At 42.7% G+C, this 8,195-nt stretch overlaps 1 pseudogene; it reads right to left on the bottom strand.

The window, feature by feature from the left end:
* Positions 1–7,051: 7,051 nt before the first annotated feature.
* Positions 7,052–7,510, bottom strand: LOC122435631 (annotated as a pseudogene).
* Between the last annotated feature and the right edge of the window lie 685 nt (positions 7,511–8,195).

Here is an 8,195-nt window from a genome sequence, read left to right as displayed (position 1 = left end):
GATTTCACTGAATCTATAGATTGCTTTGGGTTTCGATTTCTGTGATTGTGATGGGTCTGTTAAGATTTTCTATTTCTTCCTGGTTCAGTTTTGGAAAGTAATACTTTTCTAAGAATTTGTCCATTTCTACAAGTTGTCCATTTTAGTGGCATATAGTTGCTGCTAGTAGTCTCTTATGATCCTTTGTATTTCTGTGTTGTCAGTTGTGATTTCTCCATTTTCATCTCTAATTTTGTTGATTTGATTCTTCTCCCTTGGTTTCTTGATGAGTCTGGCTAATGGTTAGTTAATTTTATTTATTTTCTAAAAGAACCAGATTTTAGCTTTGTTGATTTTTTGCTATGGTCTCTCTCTCTCTCTTTTTTTTTTGCATTTATTTCTGTCTTGTTTTTAAGATTTCTTTCTTTCTACTAACCCTGGGGTTCTTCATTTCTTCCTTTTCTAGTTGCTTTAGGTGTAGAGTTATGTTATATATTTGATTTTTTTCTTGTTTCTTGAGGTAAGACTGTATTGCTATGAACCTTCCCCTTAGCACTGCTTTTACAATATCCCATAGGTTTTGGGTTGTTGTGTTTTCATTTTCATTTCTTTCTATGCATATTTTGATTTCTTTTTTGATTTCTTCTGTGATTTGTTGATTGTTCAGCAGCGTATTGTTTAGCCTCCATATGTTGGAAATTTTAATAGTTTTTCTCCTGTAATTAACATCTAATCTTACTGCACTGTGATCAGAAAAGATGCTTGGAATGATTTAAAATTTTTTTGAATTTACCAGGGCTAGATTTATAGCCCAGGATGTTATCTATCCTGGAGAACGTTCCATGTGCATTGGAGAAAAAGGTGAAATTCATTGTTTTGGGATGAAATGTCCTATAGATATAAATTAGGTCTAACTGGTCTATTGTATCATTTAAAATTTGTGTTTCCTTGTTAATTTTCTGTTTAGTTGATCTATCCATAGGTGTGAGTGAGGTATTAAAGTCTCCCAATATTATAGTCTTATTGTTAATTTCTTCTTTCATACTTGTTAGCATTTGCCTCACATACTGCGGTGTTCCTATGTTGGGTGCATATGTATTTATAATTGTTATATCTTCTTCTTGGATTGATTCTTTGATCTTTATGTAGTGTCCTTCTTTGTCTCTTTTCATGGCCTTTATTTCAAAGATTATTTTATCTGATATGAGTATTGCTACCTCTTCTTCTTTTGGTCTCTATTTGCGTGAAATAACTTTTTCCAGCCCTTCACTTTCAGTCTGTATGTGTCTTTTGTTTTGAGGTTGGTTTCTTGTAGACAACATATATAGGGGTCTTGTTTTTGTATCCATTCAGCCAGTCTTTGTCTTATGGTTGGGGCATTTAACCCATTTACATTTAAGGTAATTATTGATAAGTATGATCCCATTGTCATTTACTTTGTTGTTTTGGGTTCAAGTTTATACACCCTTTCTGTGTTTCCTGTCTAGAGAAAATCATTTAGCATTTGTTGAAGAGCTGGTTTGGTGGTGCTGAATTCTCTCAGCTTTTGCTTGTCTATAAAGCTTTTGATTTCTCCTTCATATTTGAATGAGGTCCTTGCTGGGTATAGTAATCTGGGCTGTAGGTTTTTCTCTTTCATCACTTTAAGTATGTCCTGCCATTCCTTTCTGGCCTGAAGAGTTTCTGTTGAAAGATTAGCTGTTATCCTTATGGAAACCCCCTTGCATGTTATTTGTTGTTTTTCCCTTGCTGCTTTTAATATTTGTTCTTTGTGCTTGATCTTTTTTAATTTGATTAATATGTGTCTTGGGGTGTTTCACCTTGGGTTTATCCTGTTTGGGACTGTCTGGGTTTCTTGGACTTGGGTGACTCTTTCCTTTCCCATTTGAGGGAAGTTTTCAACTATTATCTCCTCAAGTATTTTCTCACGTTCTTTCTTTTTGTTTTCTTTTTCGGGACTCCTATGATTCCAATGTTGGGGTGTTTAACATTGTCCCAGAGGTCTCTGAGGTTGTCTTCATTTCTTTTCATTCTTTTTTCTTTTTTCCTCTCTCCTTCATTTATTTCTACCATTCTATCTCCTACCTCATTTACCCTTTCTTCTGCCTCTGTTATTCTACTGTTGGTTCCCTCCAGAGTGTTTTTTGTCTCATTTATTGCATTATTCATTATATTTTGACTCTTTTTTATGTCTTCTAGATCCTTGTTAAACATTTCTTGCATCTTCTCAATCCTTGTCTCCAGGCTATGTATCTGTATCTCCATTTTGTTTTCAAGATTTTGGATTATTTTTACTATCATTATTCTGAATTCTTTTTCAGGTAGACTCCTTATCTCTTCTTCTTTTGTTTGGCTTGGTGGGCATTTATCCTGTTCCTTTACCTGCTGAGTATTTCTCTGCTTTTTCATGTTGTTTATATTGCTATGTTTGGGGTGGCCTTTCTGTATTCTGGAAATTGGTGTTTCCTCTTTATTGTGGAGGTTCTTCTCTGTGGATGGGGTTGGATGGGTGTCTTGTCAAGGTTTCCTGGTTAGGGAAGCTTGCGCCGGTGTTCTGGTGGGTGGAACTGGATTTTCTGGAGTTCAATGAAGTGTCCAGTGGTGAGTTTTGAGATGTCTGTGGGTTTGATGTGACTTTGGACAACCTGTATATTGAAGCTCAGGGCTATGTTCCTGAGTTGCTGGTGAATTTGCATGGTATGTCTTGCTCTGGAGCTTGTTGGCTCTTGGGTGGTGCTCAGTTTCAGTGTAGGTATGGGGGCTTTTGGATGGGCTCTTATTGATGAATGTTCCCTGGAGTGAGGAGTTCTCTGGTGTTCTCAGGTTTTGGAATTAAGCCTCCTGCCTCTGGTTTTCCATCTTATTCTTACAGTAGCCTCAAGACTTCTCCATCTATACAGCACCAGTAATAAAACATCTAGATTAATGATGAAAAGTTTCTCCACAGTGAGGGACACACAGAGAGGTTCACAGAGTTATATGGATAGGAGAACAGGGAGAAAGGAGATAGAGGTGACTAGGAGCAGAAGAGGGGGAATCAAATGGGGAGAGAGCAAGCTAGCCAGTAGTCAATTCCCTATGTGCTCTCCTCAGTCTGGACCCCTCAGAGAGTTTCACAGAGTTGCACAGAGAAGAGAAGAGGGAGGAAGGAGACAGAGGTGACCAGGAGGAGAAAAGGAGGAATCAAAAGGAGAGAGACTGACCTAGCCAGTAATCAGTTCCGTAAGTGTTCTCCACAGCCAGGAACACACAAAGAGATTCACAGAGTTGGGTAGAGAAGAGAAGGGGGAGGGAGGAGATAGAGGCGACCTGGTGGAGGAAAAGGAGATTCAAAAGGGAGAGAGAGAAATCAAGCCAGTAATCACATTCCCAAGTAAAAATGGGTAGTGAAGGTTAGGTTCCTAAAGGTACAAAGTTTGATAACAAATACCAAAACGCAAAGATGAAAAATCTAGAGTAGAGATTAGACTCTCAAAAATATAATATTAAAAACAACAACAACAAAGTCACTAAAATTATAAAATATATATATGAAGTTTTCTTTAAAAATAGGGTCTTTTTTTTTTTTGCAAGGTAATAGTAGGTTATAAAAATGAAAATTAAAGGAGTAATAGAGGACTTAAAATTTTTAAAAAGATTTTAATTTAAAAAATGATAATAGTAAAAATATATCTAGAAATTTCTCTGGAGCTGTTGCAGACAGTGTGGGGTCAGTTCAATTTCAGATAGTTCCTCGATCCGGCTTATGCTTCTCAAGATCTATAGGCCCCTTCCTATGTAGTCAGTGCTAATTACAGGGTTTTAACCTGTTGCACTCCAAAGCGGTTCCCTCTGTTTATTTTAGCTTCTTCTGTTTGCTGGTCTCTTCAGTGTCTAAGTTCCACCCTGACACAAGGGGGCAAATGTTGTCACTTATTTAGGCTCACCTGTTCAGTCCTGCTGTGGGGAGGGTGGAACACCCCAAACAAATGTCACTGGCATGTGTGGGGAGTGCTCATAGTGTCTGGGCCACACCGGGTTTGCCCCCGCTCATGGCGTGTGTGCTTTCCCAGTCTACACTGCTCAGGCTTCAGGTTGCTCTGCAGGGAGTGGGCCCTGGGTTGCGTGCACTTCCCAGGTCTAAGCCACTCAGGTTCAGGTTCTCAGGTACTCTGCGAAAGCAGAGACTCGGTTGGGCCTGTGTTTTGTGCCCTTCCCAGGTCCAAGCAGCTCAGGAGACCAGGTGTTTGGTGAATGCGGCCTCCCCCAGATGGGGGGGGGGTCTTATTCCCTCCCCCTTCCCAGCTGCTAGGTTTTCTGGGTGGCTGTGAGCGCGCCCCTCTCAGGTGTGCCGTGTGTCTCTTCTGGGGAGCTGATCTCTGGCTGCGACCCTCCCGGCGGATGTCAACCATCCAGAATCCCAAGAACTCTTGGTTAGCAACAGAGCCTGCTTTGCAGTTTTGTAGAGGATGCCTCTCTGGAGCCAAATGTGCCCCTTTCTGTCTCTGGCTGCCTGCCCCTTGCCTGTCTCCGGTGGGGTATGGACCGGTCCGCAGCCTGCTAACTCTTCTCTGGTATTCTCTCAGTCCTTTGTTCTGTGAGCAGGTCTGGCTGTGCCTTAGGTTAGGGCTTTTCATGGGATAGTTCTCCCTCTCCCTCTCTCTCTCTCTTTTTCTTTTTCCTCTCTCTCTCTGGCTATCCCACAGTTTGGGTTACTATTTACCTCAGTTCCCTCAGATTTCCCTCAGGGCATTCGGGCCTGGTCCTTACCCTAAATAATGCAGCCCATGCCTCCCTGTTCAGTCCCCGCTTGCTGGTGGCAGCTGAGAGCACTGGGAGTTGCCATTAGGCATGTAATCTGTGGGTTTTATTTATTTATTTTTCCTCCTGGTTATGTTACCCTCTGAGATTCCAAAACTCCCCACAGACCTGCCCCTGAGAGGGTTTCCTGGTGTTTGGAAACTTATCTTTTAAGACTCCCTTCCCAGGACGGATCTCCGTCCCTACCTCTTTTGTCTCTCTTTTTATCTTTTATATTTTGTCCTACCTCCTTTCGAAGACAATGCCTTTCTGGCTGCCTGATGTCCTCTGCCAACATTCAGAAGTTGTTTTGTGGAATTTGCTCAGCATTCAAATATTCTTTCGATGAATTTGTGGGGGAGAAAGTGGTCTCCCCATCCTATTCCTCTGCCATCTTAGGACCGCCCAGGAATTTGCATTTGTAACAAGCCTTCAAACTGAATTTTTTTTTTTTTTTTTTTTTTGTACTCTAAAGTTTGTATATATTTCTAAAAAAAAGTTGAGAAAGGATATTTTTTGACATCCTTGTGAATGCACCCTTTCATGAATTCCCAAATCAATTAAACATACAGATTTTCTTAGTCCCTTCCTTCCCCCCAACCTTCCTAGGAATATCTGAAGTACAGATTTGACATGTGGAATCATCTTGCTGGCTGCCCAGCACAAGGTTACCTAAAAGGATAAATGCAATGTAGAGAAATAATAAATACAACTCCAATTATTAAATGTGTATTCAATGTTAGTGGTTAAGTGTTTTTCAAATATAATCTTACTCTTAAAACTAGGAAGTGTAATAGACCATATTCTTATTTAGTATTTGAAGAAACTAAGATTCATAGGGGTTGCATGCCTGTTCAGTCATGTCTGACTCTTTGCGACCCCATGGGCTGCAGCCTGCTAGGTTCTTTTGTCCATGGGATTTCTCAGACGAGAATACTGGAGTGGGTTGCCATGTCATCCTCCAGGGGATCTTCCTGACTCAGGGATCTAACCTGTGTCTCCTGCATTGGAAGGCAAATTCTTTACCACTGAGACACTGGAAGCCCTCATGTGGGTAAGGAAACATGTTTAGAGTCACAAACAGTTATTGGTGGAGCCTGGATTAGAACACAGGCTTTTGCTCCAAGCTCTCATGCTTTTTCCACACTATCTCTGAAAAATGTCCCTATGTCACTAAATCCTCAATTTCTTTCATGATGCAGTAGCAACTGGTCATACATGTCTATTCCAGTGTTATTAATTTAATATTTTAATTTAAAATTAATTAAAACTGAATAAAAATCTAGTTCCCTGATCACACTAAGTAGGTTTCTGATCTACCTAGTAGGTTTTGGGAAAGCATTTTTAAAAGCAAGCTGAAGGATAGGAGTTGCAGGATGTGTGATCAGCTTGTGCACAGTTCTCTGGTTGATGGTGAGGTAAGAAGGTAGTGTCACAGGGGTTATCATCAATGCTCAGGCTCCAGTAGGTCAGAGTCTACATGTTCATGGTCGTCAAGTAGTTAACTTCTTCCATTTGGCGGGGTTTTTATCATCTGTGAAACAACTCAGGATATATGCTTCAGATACTGTTATCTATGTATTTCAGGGAGGAGCTAAAGATTCTGTAACTGCCACATGGCTGATTTACCATTTAAATTGTTACCAGTTCTCCTGGTCTAACTGCTACTTTTGTAATTATATGGTCACATTCTTTCAATCATTAATTCTTGTGTCAGGCTTTTGTGACTCAGGAGAGGCCTGAGAGACTGGCTTTTCTACAAATAAGATGCAGGCAGAGAGAATGGGGGTAGGGGTCTGTCCTGGGAAGGCCTCATAGGGTCCTGCTCCATTACAAGGATATAGGCTAATATTAATCATGGTCAAAACCAAAATACCTAAAGTTTCTTCAGAATAAAATGGATACCTAACTAGCTTTGTAATCTTCACTGTTTTTCCTCAGCATTGTCAGTTCTAAAAGACTCCACATTAAAAATTATCTCTCAGGTTGGTGAAAACTGCTCTCCTTATCTTAAAGCCACTGACTCCTTATTCTTGCTTTCCCAATGCTAAACAAAGCAAACTTTTAGTTAAAACTGGATTAAACCTGTTTGTATGCCCAAACCCTCAACTTTATCCCCACCCACTAATCCCTCCTCCCACCTGCCAGCATCCTTAGACTCCCTTCACCCCTTCCACACCCTGATATAGAAGCTGTACCAAATGTGCCAAGAAGAATGAGGAGACCTCCTTTCATACAAAACAGACAAAAGATAACCAATTGAACTGCCAACTTTATTAGGGCGATGGAATTATCATTTATTTTTAAAGTATTTCTGAGTCTATTCCAGAGCAATTCCATCAAATTCCCCTTATCTTTTCTGTAGAGCTAAGCTATCTCAGGCACCAAAGGATCACCTGAGTTGGGATAGCACAACATGGAACAAATGGATAACAGTACTTTCGAGATGGTCAGTGCTGGCGACCACTCAGATCTAAGAATGTCCAGACAGATGTTTCCGTTTCTGTTAATGTTTGGATAGTAAATTCAGGTGGAGAACGTGATTTTCGGTGGGTTGAAAGGATAGTTGGAAGGGAACTGGATCCTTAAGAAGAAGACTCCTCCCTGATACGGGCTGTCCTTGGGCCCCACTATCTTCGTTTGCCAGTGGAACATGTCATCGTCCACTGGCCCTGCCGAACATTGACAGGGAAGGGACGGGGTGTCTGCAGCACAGGTCTAGAATCTCCTTACAGATGTGCTTTAGGGCCATCGTCTGCTACACGTGACCAGTCTTTGGCTCTAGGCCTGGCGACAGGAAGAAGGCCACCAGGATGCTCACGGGGTGGAAGGAGCGGTGACAGACCACGCAGGCAGATGGGTGGGCTGAAGGCTGGCTGCGGGAGGGTCGAGGCGGGCTTCATGGGAGGCGGACGGGTGGTGGAGAAGGTAACTGAGGAGGGAGGGAGAAGAGCCCTTGACCAGACCTGATGAGCTACTGGACGCTAGTAGTTCGTGGCCACCGCCTCCTCCCGCTGTCCAGAGTTGGAGACTACCGCCTGGAGGCCGCGCAGCTGGGAGGACGCACCACCCGGAGACACCGCCTCCCGGTGAAACAGCCACACTCGCCCCGAGCTGCCAGCCTCAGCTGCTCACCCCTGCCGACTACACTGGGGCCCCGGGGAAAGGCGAGGACCAGCTCCGTGAGGTCACAAGGGCCACACTGATGACGCAACTCAGTGTCTCCAAGGGCGGGTCTCACCTAGGTGGTAGGCAGCGGGGTTTACGATAGAGGGGGAGGGGCGGAGTAGGTGAAGAGAGGAGGGGATGGGGTTGGGAATGGAAGGGGGAGAAGACAGAGACGGGAGGTTCAGGGTCGAAGATTGGGGAGCGAGTGGGGGTTGGACGGGCCGGGATCTGCCTGGCACTCTAAGCCCTGGTGCTCTGGGTTGGCAGGC

The sequence above is a fragment of the Cervus canadensis genome, chromosome X, assembly GCF_019320065.1.
Source record: "Cervus canadensis isolate Bull #8, Minnesota chromosome X, ASM1932006v1, whole genome shotgun sequence".
NCBI classification, from domain to species: domain Eukaryota; kingdom Metazoa; phylum Chordata; class Mammalia; order Artiodactyla; family Cervidae; genus Cervus; species Cervus canadensis.
The sequence above is the reverse complement of the archived record's forward strand: the minus strand, read 5'-3'. Positions and strand labels throughout refer to the sequence as shown.